The following is a 17,756-nucleotide window of genomic DNA, read 5'->3' as shown; positions in this document are numbered from 1 at the left end:
TCTCTAGGAAATTCTTCTCAATGAATCGCCTTTAACACTAAATCGTCATCCGCGATTTATCAAACTCGCAAATCTGAGCACTAAATTTGCTCAATCCCTCACATCGAGAAAAACTCAACCAATCTCGTACCGAGATATCAACCCTTTAGCGTACCCTTACCAAGTACAATGCTAATAGCAACCAAGTCCCAACCTAAGGTCAACAACCAAAACGATGAAGACCGAACAAAAGCAAATCCTTACGAATAACACTTATCACTAAACATCCCTTGTAGTGCGCAATACGACCAATACGCAACTATCGTAACATCATAAGCAACGGCTAAAACCGATAGTGCCCAAAATGACTATGGCAACGCTAATCCCAAGGTGTACAAAATCGACTATTGTCACACCCGTAACAACATGTGAGCGAAACACGGCCATCGCATCACTAATCACACAACATGGTACTCACGACCCCACCATTGGTGTATAAAAACAACCAATAGTTCTCAACACAAACCACACAATCGGGATTGGCCGAACTACACGCGCCCTAGTGAATCCGAACTACACGAGAGTCACTATCCCAACAGAATGACCGCATCCACACGTGTCATTGTGAATCTGAACTACACGAGACTCACTTCCTCAATATAATGACCGCATCCACACGTGTCATTGTGAATCCGAACTACACGAGACTCACTTCCCAAATCTCAACACAGGAATGGTACTCCCATTCCCCCTCGGTACTCGCATTTCCCGATACGTTATACCTTACCGATATAACATTACTCCCATGATGAAGTTAGCGGACTGAGTCACGGCCATAACCCACCAATCACCCATAGTGAATCCTAACGGAATACACTAACCATCAACACACGCTCTTTTGGCCTCGATCACAACGAGTAGTGTAACATCGCGCACTGCTACACCATAGTGAATCCTAACGGATTACACTAACCATCCACCCCAAAAAAATATCCATTAGTGTACTTAACACCGAGTAACACTAACCACCAGGTGGTGTCTTAACACCGCGACTAACCCACCCAAGTAAAATCCATCATACACATACGCGCATCATACGTATGCGTACACAATGCCAACACAATCGAGCAAGAACTGCCCATATCGTACATAGGCACAAAACAATAATTCTCTAGAAGAGAATCCGACACGCACACCCCTCAACCGAGGGATCTCACTTGCTCGTCAAACACGTCCATTATCTCTAAATGAGATTCACCACATTACCACCTCGGTGATAATTTAAATCCAAAACCATAAGTACAATTTATTCCAAATCGCACTTTTACCACAATCGACCAACATAGGTCTCAACGCTAGCCCCGAATCCATTCGAGCATCATCCAATATCAATACACTAGAACATCTTCGTGCGAGAGTTCACACTCCCCCACTTAGAACTTCGTTCCATAACCACATCACAATACCTTGCTCCAACCTTGAGCACACGAAGGATTTTTAACCTATCCTTAAACACTTCGAACGAAGAATTCACCACAAATTACACAAACTTTAATCTTGCAATCCTCCGATTGCTCTAGCTTGTCAAATTTCCACCCAGTCACTCATGTACCTAAGGGTTTCTCTCCGGTACCCTAAGTACAATGTAACCGCGACATCATCGTAGTCGAATACCACGCTAGTAGGTATGAAAGAGGCACCTAACACTGCGTCACGTAGACTCCATTACCAACATACATCCAGATCAAACACTCGATCTTTAGGGTTTTATCTGTAGTGACCCGAACTTTTCCATGTTTATATATATTAAATGAAATTGATATTTACATGATTAAATGTTTCCAACATGTTAAGCAATCAAACTTGTTAAGACTTGATTATTTGAAATGAGTGTCATGTAGACAATTGACCACCCAAGTTGATATATATATATATATATATATATATATATATATATATATATATATATATATATATATATATATATATATAACATGATATTATGATAAGTAAGTATATCACTAGGTATATTAACAATGAGTTATATACATAAAAAATGAGACTTAAGAAACTCGAAACGATATATATAACGATTATCGTTATAACAACGTCTTACTAAATACATATGTATCATATTAAGATATTGTTACACTATATTTAACATGATAAAATGATAATTATATATATCATTAAGTATATTAACAATGAACTACATATGTAAAACAAGACTACTAACTTAAGAATTTCAAAACAATATATATACGTAATGATTATCGTTGTAATAGTATTTTAACATATATATATATATATATATATATATATATATATATATATATATATATATATATATATATATATATATATATATATATATATATATATGATGTTAAGATATATTCATACACCATGTTAACATAATAATTTAACATCTCATTTAAGTATAATAACAATGAATTAATTACATTTAATAAGATCGTTAACTTAAAGGTTTTAAAACAACACTTACATGTAACGACTAACGATGACTTAACGACTCAGTTAAAATGTATATACATGTAGTGTATTTAGATGTATTAGTACACTTTTGAAAGACTTCAAGACACATATCAAAGTACTTCTACTTAACAAAAATGCTTACAATTATATCCTCATTCATTTTCATCAACAATTCTACTCGTATGCACCCGTATTCGTACTTGTATAATACACAGCTTCTAGATGTATATACTATTGGTATATACACTTTAATGATCAGCTCCTTAGCATCCCATGTGAGTCATTAAACATGTAGGAACCATCATTTGGCAACTAGCATGAAATATCTCACAAAATTACAAAAAATATTATAAATCATTCATGAATTATTTACATGAAAACAAACTTACACATCCTTTATATCTAATCCATATACCAACGACCAAAAACACCTACAAACACTTTCATTCTTTAATTTTATTCATCTAATTGATCTCTCTCATGTTCTTTCTTCAAGTTCTAAGTGATCTTCATATATTCTATAAGTTCTAGTTTCATAAAACCAAGAACACCTTCAAGTTTGCAAGATTACTTCCAAGCTTTCTAATCCATTCCAAGTAATCATCGAAGATCAAGAAACCTTTGTTACTTACAGTAGGTTATCTCTCTAATTCAAGGTAATACTCATATTCAAACTTTGATTCAATTTCTATAACTATAACAATCTTAATTCGAGCAGAAATCTTACTTGAACTTGTTTTCGTGTCATGATGCTACTTCAAGAACTTTCAAGCCATCCAAGAATCTTATGAAGCTAGATCATTTCTTGTCACTTCCAGTAGGTTTACCTACTAAACTTAAGGCAGTAATGATGTTCATAACATCATTCGATTCATACATATAAAGCTATCTTATTCGAAGATTTAAACTTGTAATCACTATAACATAGTTTAGTTAATTCTAAACTTGTTCGCAAATAAAGTTAATCCTTCTAACTTAACTTTTAAAATCAACTAAACACATGTTCTATATCTATATGATATGCTAACTTAATGATTTAAAACCTGGAAACACGAAGAACACCGTAAAACCGGACATACGCCGTCGTAGTAACACCGCGGGCTGTTTTGGGTTTGATAACTAAAAACTATGATAAACTTTGATTTAAAAGTTGTTCTTCTGGGAAAATGATTTTTCTTATGAACATGAAACTATATCCAAAAATCATGGTTAAACTCAAAGTGGAAGTATGTTTTTCAAAATGGTCATCAAGATGTCGTTCTTACGACGGAAATGACTACCTCTTAAGTAAATGACTTGTAACCTGTATTTATAACTATAAACTTATACTTTTTCTGTTTAGTTTCATAAATTACAGTTCATTATGAAACCATAGCAACTTGAATCACTCAAAACGGATTTAAAACGAAGAAGTTATGGGTAAAACAAAATTGGAAAATTTTACTTGTTGTAGCTACGAAAATTTTATAACAAATCTACACTAATCATATCCTAGCTAACTTATATTGTATTATACATGTATTCTAAAATATATTATGTAATATTGGGATACCATAGACACGTATACAATGTTTTGACATATCATATCGACCCATCTATATATATTATTTGGAACAACCATAGACACTCTATATGCTGTAATGTTGAGTTCGCTATACAGGGTTGAGGTTGATTCCAGAAATATATATACTTTGAGTTGTGATCTAGCATGAGACGTGTATACACTGGGTCGTGGATTGATTCAAGATAATATATATTGATTTATTTCTATACATCTAACTGTGGACAACTAGTTGTAGGTTACTAACGAGGACTGCTAACTTAACAAACTTAAATCATTAAAACGTAATAAATGTGGTGAATATACTTTTATCATACTTTGATATATATATATATATGTACATATTTGATATAGGTTCGTGAATCGACCAGTGGCCAAGCCTTACTTCCGGGAAAGTAAAAATCTGTGAAAGTGAGTTATAGTCCCACTTTTACAATCTAATATTTTTTTTGGGATGAGAATACATGCAGCTTTATAAATGTTTTACAAAATAGACACAAGTACGTAAAACTACATTCTATGGTTGGATTATTAAATCGAATATCGCCCTTCAAGTCTGGTAACCTAAGAATTAGGGAAATGGACCCTAATTGACGCGAATCCTAAAGATAGATCTATTGGGCTTAACAACCCCCATTCAGGTTATGGATGGTTTAGTACTTCGAGATTATTATACAGACGAGAGGTTCTGTTTTGGGGATATTCTATGCATTAAGTTAACGTCGGTTACCAGGTGTTCAACATATGAGTGATTTTTATCTCTATGCAGTTTACGAAATGCCTGATATGAGATGTGTTATAAAAATGAAATCTTGTGGTCTATTATTATGATTTGATAATATATAGGTTAAACCTATAACTCACCAACATTTTTGTTGACGTTTTAAGCATGTTTATTCTCAGGTGATTATTAAGAGCTTCCGTTGTTGCATACTAAAATAAGGACAAGATTTGGAGTTCATGCTTGTATGATATTGTGTAAAAACTGCATTCAAGAAACTTATTTTTGATGTAATATATTCTTATTGTAAACCATTATGTAATAGTCGTGTGTAAACGATATATTTTAGATTATTATTATTTGATAATCTACGTAATGCTTTTTAAACCTTTATCGATAAAATAAAGGTTATGGTTGTTTTAAAAATGAATGCAGTCTTTGAAAAATGTCTCATATAGAGGTCAAAACCTCGCGACGAAATCAATTAATATGGAACGTTTATAATCAATATGAACGGGACATTTCATTATCCGCCCGATGAACCTCATGGTTCACCACCCCAAACACAAAAGCGAACACGCTCTTAACTACCGAACACCAAAGCCTATTCCCAAGGTTGGTAGAAACATTTCCCGAACACTAAGGAATGCTTGGTTGCACCAAGTCTTACACCCTTCGCCCATCAATCAAAATGTCACCGCAGGGTAATTCCATTAGGAACGTCACCCATAACAATATTAGGCACAACACGATGCAATTAACAAATCCGAACTCAATCGGCACATAATAAATAAACAAAGGACATATTTATTAAAACGAAAAGTACCTTAACGTCTTCTCGCCACACCCGTCCCCGCTAACTCGAGACACTCTGACTTACGATGTCCTTCTTCTGGGTAATTGAAGCACACCGTGCCATCGCCCTTCGGCACCGAACATTCTCAAGACTTGTGACCCCTCATGCCACAATTGTAACATTTAGACGCACTAGAATCCGACATACTCGTTCGTATACCATGTAACATCCCGCCTTTTTTCGTTTACTTTTCCATTTAATGATTTAAATTCCGTTATATGTTTATGACATCCCTCGTTAATACACGTTTTTAAAAATATCTCGTTTAGGTAATTCACGCACCCGCAACCAAACTCGAGGGACTAGTTTTGCCAAAGTGCCAAGGAGGTGACTAGCTTTTGACTAGTCAACCCCACCTCCCATCTTTTTCATTTCATTTCTCTTTTCTTTCATTACTTCCTTATTTTCTTTTAAATCTCCATTACAAGAATCATCATCTAATTCCAATCGAGCAAGCTTCAATCAAAACAAATTACATATTCGGAATCCTTGCAACTTCCTCTTCGATTTCATACCGATTTCATCAAGTTTGGGTAACTTTCTAAAATCACTAGATTTTGTGTTCTTGATGTTTTTAACTTATAAAGTTGTTAATTAGTGTCTATGGCTCAAGTCTAACATGAATATATGATTCATATGTTTGATTTTGTTATTTGAAGTAACTAGCATGAACATAAACTTTGGTGTGTTTGATTTGGTGATTTGGTTGTTTAAATGTTGTTGAGATGTTAAAGTGCAAGTATTAAATGTGTTCCTAGTGTCACTAGCTTCAATTTGATGTGTAGGTTGCTTTAGAAAAGTTCATGAACTTGATTAGTGATTTTGGTGAATTTGGGTTAGGGTTTGATGAACTTGAAATGCATTTTTGAGGAATTGAATGCCATGAATTGTTGTTGGTAAATGGTTAGTTAGATTGTATGCTTGATTACCTACGAAATGGAGTGTCATATGTATGCATTTAAATCCCGAATCCTATTTTGTGCATTTATGAACTTGAGCATTTATGATGAACATTAATTGATCATTTATTTTGGAAAGTCGATTGTTACAAATGATGTTTTTGGTTGTTGAAATGTGCTTAGTCGTGTTCCTTGTCAAATTACCTTTCCAACGATATAAGATACGAGTTCTAAGTGTTTACGGTTTGTGTTTTGTGTTAGTTTGAATGTTGATTTGGGACTTAGACAATTGAGACTGACCAGGTACCAGCACCCGCTATTCGCCGCGGCGCGGCTAGCCTTTGTCGTGGCGCGACAATAGGCGTAGTTTGATTCTGACCTCCTTGTCCAATATACAAAAAATGTGTGGCATGCTATGGACCTCCGATTCACATGTAACTTGTTCTAACATGCTTATATATGAATAAAAACCTCAGAAAATTAGTTCGGGACCCGACCCGAACGTGTTGACTTTTTCGTTGACTTTGACCGACCAAAGTTTGACTTTTTGTCAAACTTAACCAAATGATTATGCAATCTTTCTAACTTGTTTCTATACTAGTATCTTGCATGAAACTTGACAATTTGATTCACATGCTACATAATCGAGTCGTAACGAGCCATAGGACTAATTGAACATCTTTGGCCTATCGTGTTTACCGTTATTGATACGACCTATTTGTTTAGGTCAAGACTAGCATTGTCCTTTGCACACGTTACTTTGTGAAGTACTTTTCATACGTGCACTCAAGGTGAGATCATAGTCCCATCTTTCAAACAACTTTTATGCTTTAAACTATGGGATGAGAAACATATACGTATCATACTTTTACACTTTGAACACAAGTACGGAAACGAACATTCCACGTACGGGTTTGAACAAAAATCCTCAATTCAATTATCATTAGTTACACTTGCAGGGTGTAAACGTGAACTTATATTATGTGATCACATGGGCTTGACGAGCCTCATTCGGACGGTTCGCTACCGTTAGCGGATGAAATATATTTTAGGGTCTAGTGTATGTTCTAACACTACGCAAAGGGTGCAAAATAGTTAAGTTTGATAATTGGGTGCCCGCGAAACAAATAACAACTTTGGGATGTAAATGATTTTGATAATCATATTATATTAAATCTTGTGGTTCAAATGCAACGTTTACTAAAACACCTATCATTTCACCAACGTTTTCGTTGACAGTTTTCTATATGTTTTCTCAGGTCCTTGAGCGCTACTTGATACATGCTTCCGCACTCTTTTTGATACTTGCTTGGATGTCGAGTATACATGCATAGTTGGAGCGTATTTTGACTACTTTAAATTGTGTCGCATAGGTTTCATTCGTACGTTAAACATTGTAATGTGACTAGTCTTTTGAACTACATTCGTAAACTTGAAACATCCTTTTACTTATGAAATGAATGCGACATATTTTGGTCAAACGTCATGTTAAAGACTTATGACCACGTAACGGGACCTAAGTAGTCGGCGCCGTCAAACATGATTTGGTCGAGTCGCTACAGATGGTATCAGAGCGTTGGTTGTAGGGATTTAGAGTTCATTGGTGTCAACCCTGAGTAGTAGGGTACATTAGTGAATCTAGACTACAATCGGCATATAGACTTGAAGTAGGAATTACTTGACTACTTGTGCATTTATACTAGAACGTTTCTACTCATATCTACTCTTATTTCATCTTAACCTCACGTTGTTTAATTTAATTGACACGCCACCTTGACTTAGTGAGATAATGTCGAATGCACATGTGAATTAGGGTAATATAATTTCCGGGATTATATTACGGTGACTCATATGAACGTTCCGACATTATGGCATAAAGAATTTAAGGCGAGTCAAGGAAAATTTCTCTATATCCTTATTCCATATCATGGTTAGTATTATTAAAAATACTAATCAACGGTATTCTTGTGTTTTGAAGGAACAATGCCTCCTCGTCGTGTGCCACGCCATGAGACTCCTGAACAAGCTCTACAACGAATGATAGCCACCGCCGTGGATGCGGCCATGGCCGGTCACTCCTCCAACAACAATAATAACAACAACCACAACAACAACAATCAAGGGGCCGGTAACTCAAGCGAAGGGTGCTCCTATAAAGCTTTCATGGGGTGCAAACCTCATACTTTTGATGGGACCGGGGGACCGGTTGTACTCACTCGATGGTTCGAACAAACGGAAGCCATTTTTAGCATAAGCGGTTGTCGGGATCAAGATAAAGTCAAATATTCCACCCACACCTTTGTCGGTATCGCCCTCACGTGGTGGAACACGTATGTACAATCGGTGGGTACCGATGAAGCTCACGCCCTCTCTTGGACCGATTTAAGGGAAAGGTTGATCGTCGAATTTTTCCCTCGTGAAGAAACCCGAAAGCTCGAACAAGAGCTAAGAACTTTAAAGGCGGTCGGAAACGATCTCAAGGCCTACAATCAACGATTCGCCGAGCTATCCTTGATGTGTTCCAACGTCGTAAACCCCGAATCTCAAAGGGTTGAACTCTATATGGATGGTCTTCCAAAGAGCATCAAACAAGGAGTGATGTCATCCAAACCCGCTAACCTACAACAAGCCTTAAACATGGCCCGCCAATTGATTGAAACAGTTGACGAAATCATAGTTCCGGCACCTAAGGCCGAGGATAAATCGGGTGGCAAAAAAAGAAAATGGGAAGCCCCCCAATCAAGCAACAACTACAACAACAATTTCACCAAAAAGCCTTTCACCTCCGATGCCAAGAAAAGTTATGGCAGAAATAAACCCTTTTGCAACAAATGCCACAAACACCACTATGGTGAATATAGCAATCTATTTTGCCACCGGTGCCAAAGGGTTGGTCATGTGGCCAACGATTGTAGAAGTGCCGCCCCCGTCACTCAAAAAGTGCCCAATGCACCAAAACCGAGTACGTATTATGAATGTGGCCAAACGGGTCATTTTAGAAATGCATTTCCGAAGAAGAAAGCCAACCCCAACACACGCGGCCGAGCTTTCAACATCAACACCGAGGAAGCCCGAGATGACAATGAATTTGTAAAGACCCGTCCTAATCCATCCGGACGAAGTCCATATCGATTATAAACGATTCATAATAGTTGATTACATCGCGAGGTACTTGACCTCTATATGATACATTTTACAAACATTGCATTCATTTTTGAAAAGACAATCTTTCATTACATCGAAAGTTGATGGCACGCATACCATTTCATAATATAACTAACTATAATTGACTTAATAATAATCTTGATGAACTCGACGACTCGAATGCAACGTCTTTTGAAATATGTCATGAATGACTCCAAGTAATATCTCTAATATGAGCAAATGCACAGCGGAAGATTTCTTTCATACCTGAGAATAAACATGCTTTAAAGTGTCAACCAAAAGGTTGGTGAGTTCATTAGTTTATCATAAATAATCATTTCATAATTTTAATAGACCACAAGGTTTCATATTTCCATTTATCATAAACATACGTCCCATGCATAGAGACAAAAAAACATTCGTATGGATTGAACACCTGGTAACCGACATTCACAATATGCATATAAGAATATCCCCATCATTCCGGGATCCTCCTTCGGACATGATATAAATTTCGAAGTACTAAAGCATCCGGTACTTTGGATGGGGCTTGTTGGGCCCGATAGATCTATCTTTAGAGTTCGCGTCAACTAGGGTGTCTGTTCCCTAATTCTTAGATTACCAGACTTAATAAAAATGGGCATATTCGATTTCGATAATTCAACCATATAATGTAGTTTCAATTACTTGTGTCTATTTCGTAAAACAGTTATAAAACAGCGCATGTATTCTCAGTCCCAAAAATATATATTGCGAAAGCATTTAAAAAGGGAGTAATGATAACTCACCATACTGTATTTTGTAGTAAAAATACATATGACGACATTGAACAAGTATAGGGTTGGCCTTGGATTCTCGAACCTATATCAAGTAGGTATATTAACACATATAATAATATTCAAATAAATATATATTTTGATATTAGTAATATATACTTGTGACATTATGTTTAATATTAATAATTACCTAAATATATTTATATTATATATATTATTAGTTTATAATATATTATGCACTGTATTAAAATATTTTGAATAAATACATAGTATTAATATTTTTAAATTTTCATAATTTTCAATATGATAATATTTTTAATAATTTCGATTTATATTAAAACGTAAATGAACAAAAAGTATTTTATTAGTAAAAGTAGTATACTTATTATATATACTTCTATATATCTAATGTTTGTGTCTAACTTATAATATGTATCCTTTCAGTTTGAGATCATAAAAAAAATATAGTTATATTTTATATACAAGATACATTTAAAACTAAAGTTGTAGTTAGTATTAATAATAATAATAATAATAATGATATTAATAGTAATAATACTTATATTAATAGTAGTAGTAGTAATAATAATAATAATAATAATAATAATGATAATAATAATAATAATAATAATAATAATAATAATAATAATAATAATAATAATAATAATAATAATAATAATAATAATAATAATAATAATAATAATAATAATAATAATAATAATAATAATAATAATAATAATAATAATAATAAGAAGAATACTACCTTAAAAGAAAAATAGCTTCCAAAATAATATCGCAGCCCGGACTCGAACCCTTGACCTCTCATTAATCACTAAACATGCTTAACCATCCCACTGTTGCTCTTTTCTGTTATAACCATTAACTAAATTTTATTTACCTAAATCTCAGTCTGTTCTACTTCTTCTTTTTCTTAAAAAAAAAAACAAAAAAAAACATTGTCTCAGCCTGGTTTCGAACCCTAGACCATTCGTGTAATAACCACACCCCCAACCATTGAACCATTAATCTAGTCTTGTTTCATCTCACTCAATTAATTATTTATTATGTCCGACACTGTTTATCTTCATCACATTTTTCTATCATCATCATGTCGTTGTTTAGCATTATCATAACATCATTCATCACCATCATCATCACTATCATAATCGCCATTAAAACTTAATCCTAATCATCATCAATATCGACATCATAACTCCTACGTCGATCATCATATGATATTATCATAATCACATCCCCATTTCTTCACCGTAGCATCGTAATCATCTCATCTTCATATCAACTACGTTCGTCATCATCATTAACACTTCTTACTACATCATCAACCTCAAACGCGTATAAAAAAATATAGCAGCCATGTAGCTTACGGCCTTCTTAGTAGCAAAAATATATTGGCCCAACATACACATAGAGCTCGACCCACTATCAATCATAATCGGTCCAACTAATACATAAAAGCTTACGGCCCAAAATCAATATGAAATGAAAGCTCACTACCCACTCCATATTATCTGAATTTGTTATTTCCAAAATCAATCAAGTGGAACATAAATTGTCGGCTGAGTGGAGTGTGGATAAAAAAAATAAACATAAAGGTTTACAAGTTGCAGCAGTCTTCTTTTCTTGTCTTTAAATACCGACCATGTCACTCTAGCATAACAGGTTTCAACATCATCATTCTAATTATTCGCTGTAACAGAAAGAAAACGAGAAAAGGAAAAAAAATAAAGCAGTAGCGTGGTACAGTTTTGGCTAATAATCCTAACGTTGAAAGTGGTGGTGTAACATGGTGATTGTTCGATGGTGTTGGATGGTGTTGTGTTGGTGATTCAAGAAATAAAAATGAAAACATAAGATGATTTTTAGGATGGCGGTTTATGGTGATCATGGGTGATCATTGTTGGTTGTTGTGGTTTCATCGAGGAAGAAGAAGGTGGTGTGGTGTTCGGGTTGTACAGTAATAAAAGAAACGAAGTAGTAGCTAGGCTTAACTATGGTTGCAGTTCGTAATGGTGAGCAAGGTGGTGTTCCTTGACTCTAAAATTTTATTATCGTTTACGTTTGTTTAGGGGATGCTCAGAGATGAAACAAGATCATAAGGCGAGAAAGAAAACAGATAGATAGATGGTTTACTCACGTACCAGGTTGTAACTGAAATAGGAATTTTTGAATTTGGTGATGGTGGTTTTAAGGTGGGGTTAAACGGAGATGATGGTGGCGGCAGTAAAGGTGGTCTAGTGAGGGTAGCGATTGTTATATGGTGGTGATATGGTTGTGGTGGTGTTTGATTGTTCACGGTGGTTATTGTTTTAAGGTGATGCCGGTGGAGGTTTGGAGAGAGTGATGGGATTTAACAAGAGAGTTCCATGGAGATTTGAGGGTGATGTCTTCCCTCCTTCACCATACACACATATATGTATATAAACTATAATTATAATATTAATAATGATTAATAATAATAATAATCACTAATATAATAATTTACTTAGAATTCAAACATTGTACAGTAATTAACTTTGTGAATGTAATAGTTCTCCAGCCACATGATTGTCTTTTAGTACCGACAGTTTAATAGGGGTATTATATTGTACTCCGTTGTTAATTAGTGACACATAAATATCTTCGGAAAAATATCAAAATTTTAAATTAAGTAACGTTATTTATTTCGTTCATTATGGTATAAAATTCGATCATAAATTATTAAATAAAAATTACATCAACTGTCCCTCTCATTTATGGGTGAAATATAAAAAGTGTTAAATTTTAATAACTAAGTCCTAAATACATTTTTAGTAAGCCTAAAATTTGTAGAACTCATTTTCGGATCGCCATTTATTTTAAAATCACATAAGTTCCTTTTTAACTCGTTTATTATTAATCGAAATACAATTTAGCGTTACCGTCGTTTACTAAATAACTTCGAAATCAAAAAATATATATTCTATATATTTTATTTATATGTATGAATTTTAAATAATAATTTTCATAATATCATACGTTTATTTTATTTTACATAATTAATTGTAATATCAACAACATATAATATTTCAAATTATATTTTCAATTATTATTTATATCTATATATATGTATATACACACACATATCTATTTACAAATAGTTGTTCGTGAATCGTCGGTAATGGTCGAAGGTTAAAATAAATATATGAACATCATTTCAAATTTCTAGACTCAACATTACATACTTTGCTTATCGTGTCGGAAACATATAAAGATTAAGTTTAAATTTGGTCGGAAATTCTCGGGTCGTCACAGTACCTACCCGTTAAAGAAATTTCGTCCCGAAATTTGATCGAGGTCGTCATGGCTAACTATAAAAATGTTTTCATGACGATTATGAGTTGGTGAATAGAGTTTTATTATCATTGATTAATATAGATAAAATGATTTGATTATGCAAGGAGCATAAGTGAAGCTATCTCAAGAGTGTGAAATGAGTAAATGTATATTCGTTTTAACCGATGACGTAGTTATGATTGATTTCCGGAATTCAAGGGATTTAAAAGAAAATCTTGAAGATCTATAAGATCCGATTCTTCGAGATTTATGGAAATTGGGATCTCTTTAATTAAATACGATGATCTGCCCCGATTACTACGTCTGATACTTCCTTTATAAATTTACCTTTTCCGTTCCATTTGTTTTCACCACTTCTATACTCAATTCCCAAATTCAAAAGATTTATGAAAATGCTTAACCCTGTTCTGATCCTTGTTCTTATTCTAACTATCGCAATGATCGTTCTTCTTTTCCAACTCCCATCTGAAGAATCTGTTTATTTCTATTATGCTCTAGGGATTATTATATTTATAATTCTCCCGTGTCTTTATATTGTTATACGTACTAATATCCACGGTTTGAAATTTCTGGGTTGTTGTTGAGTTTTATGTCTTCCCTTTTATTTCAATGTCCCTGCTTCTGTCTCCTATAATCATTGTCATCCACAGTTAATGCTCTCTCTTATTTGCTGCTATTTATACCCCTTTTCTATTTCGGAGTTTCATGCTTTTGTTTACTTTTCGCAAGTAGCGGTCCAGAATTCATAGGTATGGAGTTTCGAATTATCATAATATACAAGGTAGAAAGGAAATGTAGTAGCACGATTTGTTTTGTTAAATTACCTGAATCACTGAGAATAGAACTATCAAGAATATATTTTCTTGATATGTTCAGAAGTTAAGCACAATGAAAGAGTTATGTAACATGGCACATGATGACGTTATAATCTGTGAATCATCGCGTCCCATTAGAAACTCAGCATGACTTACTGTAATATAATCACGTTGATCAAGTGTCATTATATTATACTAACTCATGCATCAGTTCCCAACATTACTTCAATAACATTTATATTTTAAGCTTGAAAGTTTACAGAATATAGAAACTAACAGTTTCTATATAATGTAACACTGATAGCATGAAGAGATTAATGATTTCAGATAAGAATAGTTATGAAAATATCTTCAGAAAAATGGAGGATATTTATAATGAAAGATAAGATAATATCTTTGAATATCTAATATCAGAGGATGATAGAAACTATTGTCTGCAAGGGTTTAGAGTAAGGAGTAAGATATTCACTAAAGACTTTAGCAGACATTGAATCATTTGGATTCTTTGAAGTTAAACTTATTCTTTGTGATTTGTCCAAGGCTTTCTTCATAGTTTCGCATAATCTGCTTTTCGGTACTAAATTTTCTATTGAATGTTCCCAATATAATGATACACAGGAAGCACGATGAGGTATATAATCTCGGACGAGAATATTTATGAAAATATCCTCAGAAATATCGAAGATATTGATGATGATATTTTTTGGAATTTCTAAGTTCGATGGTTGATGGAGAAAGATTTTCCGCAAGATTTTAACATGACTTCGGAGCAAGATATTCTCTAAAGATTTCAACGGATCCAGAATTACCTGAATCCTATGAATATAGGGTTTGGTCCTTGTATTTGTCCTTGGTCTCCTTCATGGGTAGCTCAATCTATTTTTCAATACCCAATTTTCTATCGAGCGTTCCTAACACTCATTTCTTTATCATCAAACTTTTGGCCGTTTAGACCACCTATCATTTTTCTGTTTCCTCTGCATTTAATGCTATGATATCTGGATCATCGGTTATTAATCCGAGGTGGTTTCAGGAGAATTGTGTTTTTAGATGATTAAACGCTGATGGTAACATGGTGGAATATGAAAGGTTCTCTGGTGACAATAAAAGAGTTCGCATATATATCAAAGTTATAATAAAGTTGTTTCGAATGAAAAGTCGAAGTTGTCTTGCTGGAGCTGTGAAAAAATTGGCTATTTTGAAAAAGAACTGCAGAGTTATTTTGGGTAATAATAACACTAATGGAATTGGCACAACTACGTGTTAAACGTTTACTCAGTTTCTGAGAGTTTTTTTTTTAGGTGTATAACTATATGCATAAATCTTTCCTTCTGTAGATGAAGTGTCGTTAGTTCATCCTCTCGATTGAGGTGTTTTCAAGAATCATGAAAGGTTTGAACATAGAATGTAATCGTGAAGATACAAATGATGTTTAAGACGAAATCAAGTGGCAACTTGAAGAATTGTTTAGTTTCATATGTTATAATCAATATTTTAATTCATTTTAATTGTCTAATGTTATTAGTCCACAGTCGATAGTCCACAGTTGACAGTCCAATAATTCATATATAGTTTAATATATAATATTCAAATTAATTAATACGTGTCGTGACCCGTATACGTCTCAGACTCGATCACAACTCAAACTATATATATTATTGTAGAATCAACCTCAACCCTGTATAGAGAACTCGATCATTACTGCATATAGAGTGTCTATGGTGATTCCAAATAATATATATAGATTTGTCGATATGATATGTCAAAACCTTGTATACGTGTCCCGATATTAAAAGTGCGTAAAATAAATAACCGAAATTAAATAACGATAAATAAAGTGCGTAAAGTAAATAACAGAAATTAAATGACGATAAATAAAATTGTGAGAATGTAAATTGTGATAATTAAATTGCGATAAATAAAATGTAATCAGTTAGCTAGGAACAATTAGCTAGGAACAGTTAGCGTGGATTCTTAATAAAATTTCTCATAATTAATTTGTTTGTTTCTAACAAATTTTATTTTGTCAAATGTTTTCTTCATTATGCCACTTGTTGGATTCTGATAAGTCAAAATCCAAATATGAAATCGAATGGAAATGGTTATTCTGCGGTGAACGGATTCGTATAGCTGTGGATGTAAGTAGGATAGTAAATGACTATTGAATCATATTCAAAGAATGTACAGTGTAACTTATTAATGTGAAATCTACATATTCGTCGGGTATTACTTACCCGTTAAAATATTTTCATCATTAACAGTTTGTACAAAAGAATTTTTAATTACAATCTTTATGAAAATATATACATATATATTTTCTTCAGATGTAATCATGGATTTAATGAGTCAATATGATATTAAACTCATTTGATTTACCGTTAGAACAAGAATATATAATCTCTAAAACATTAGAGATTACATAATCGTCATATAGAATGAAGATAAATGATATAGAATGTCATGTAGAACGATGATTATGCTCGAGGTATAGGATGAGATGTTGAGGCATGGATTGTTGATGGTACTGGTGCTGTTACTGGTGGTACTGTTGATGCCGTTAATGTTGTTGAAGCTGGTACATTTTGCACCATATTTTCTAAGGCTACAACTCGGGCGCGAAACTCATTGACTTTATTACTCTGGGATGATTGTCGGTATGAACGAGTGAATGAATAAGGTTTTGAATCTGACTTATGATATATTCGTGGCGAGATACTCTGGAAATGAGAGAGAAAATGGTGTCACAACAGGTTCGTCGGTAAGTGCTTCGGGTTCTTCGTCAAGAGGCAAATTCGGTTGGTGAAAAGAATCGCCTTCTTCGTGTCTCCATTGATTAAGTCGACTACGAACCCATCAGATGAATTGGGGGTAGCTGATTGATGGATTCATTCTGGTAACACCGCTTTCGGAGCTTAGGTGAATATCCATATCGGAATAGCTGTCGGAATAACCATCGGAATAGCTATCGAAATTTGAGGGACTCGAACTGGTTGAGGGATTCATCTCGTACGATCAGATGAAGGATTTTCGATAAGAAATAGATTATAGGATGTAGATTAGTACCCTACAATACATAATTTAGATATGCATATATAATACTAAAATCCCATAAATTACGGAGGAATCTACAGAAAATGACAGGCAAAGCTTACAATAACAGATACGCTAAGATGTGA

Source organism: Rutidosis leptorrhynchoides, chromosome 10 (assembly GCF_046630445.1).
Source record: "Rutidosis leptorrhynchoides isolate AG116_Rl617_1_P2 chromosome 10, CSIRO_AGI_Rlap_v1, whole genome shotgun sequence".
NCBI lineage: Eukaryota > Viridiplantae > Streptophyta > Magnoliopsida > Asterales > Asteraceae > Rutidosis > Rutidosis leptorrhynchoides.
Note: the sequence above shows the minus strand (reverse complement) of the source record.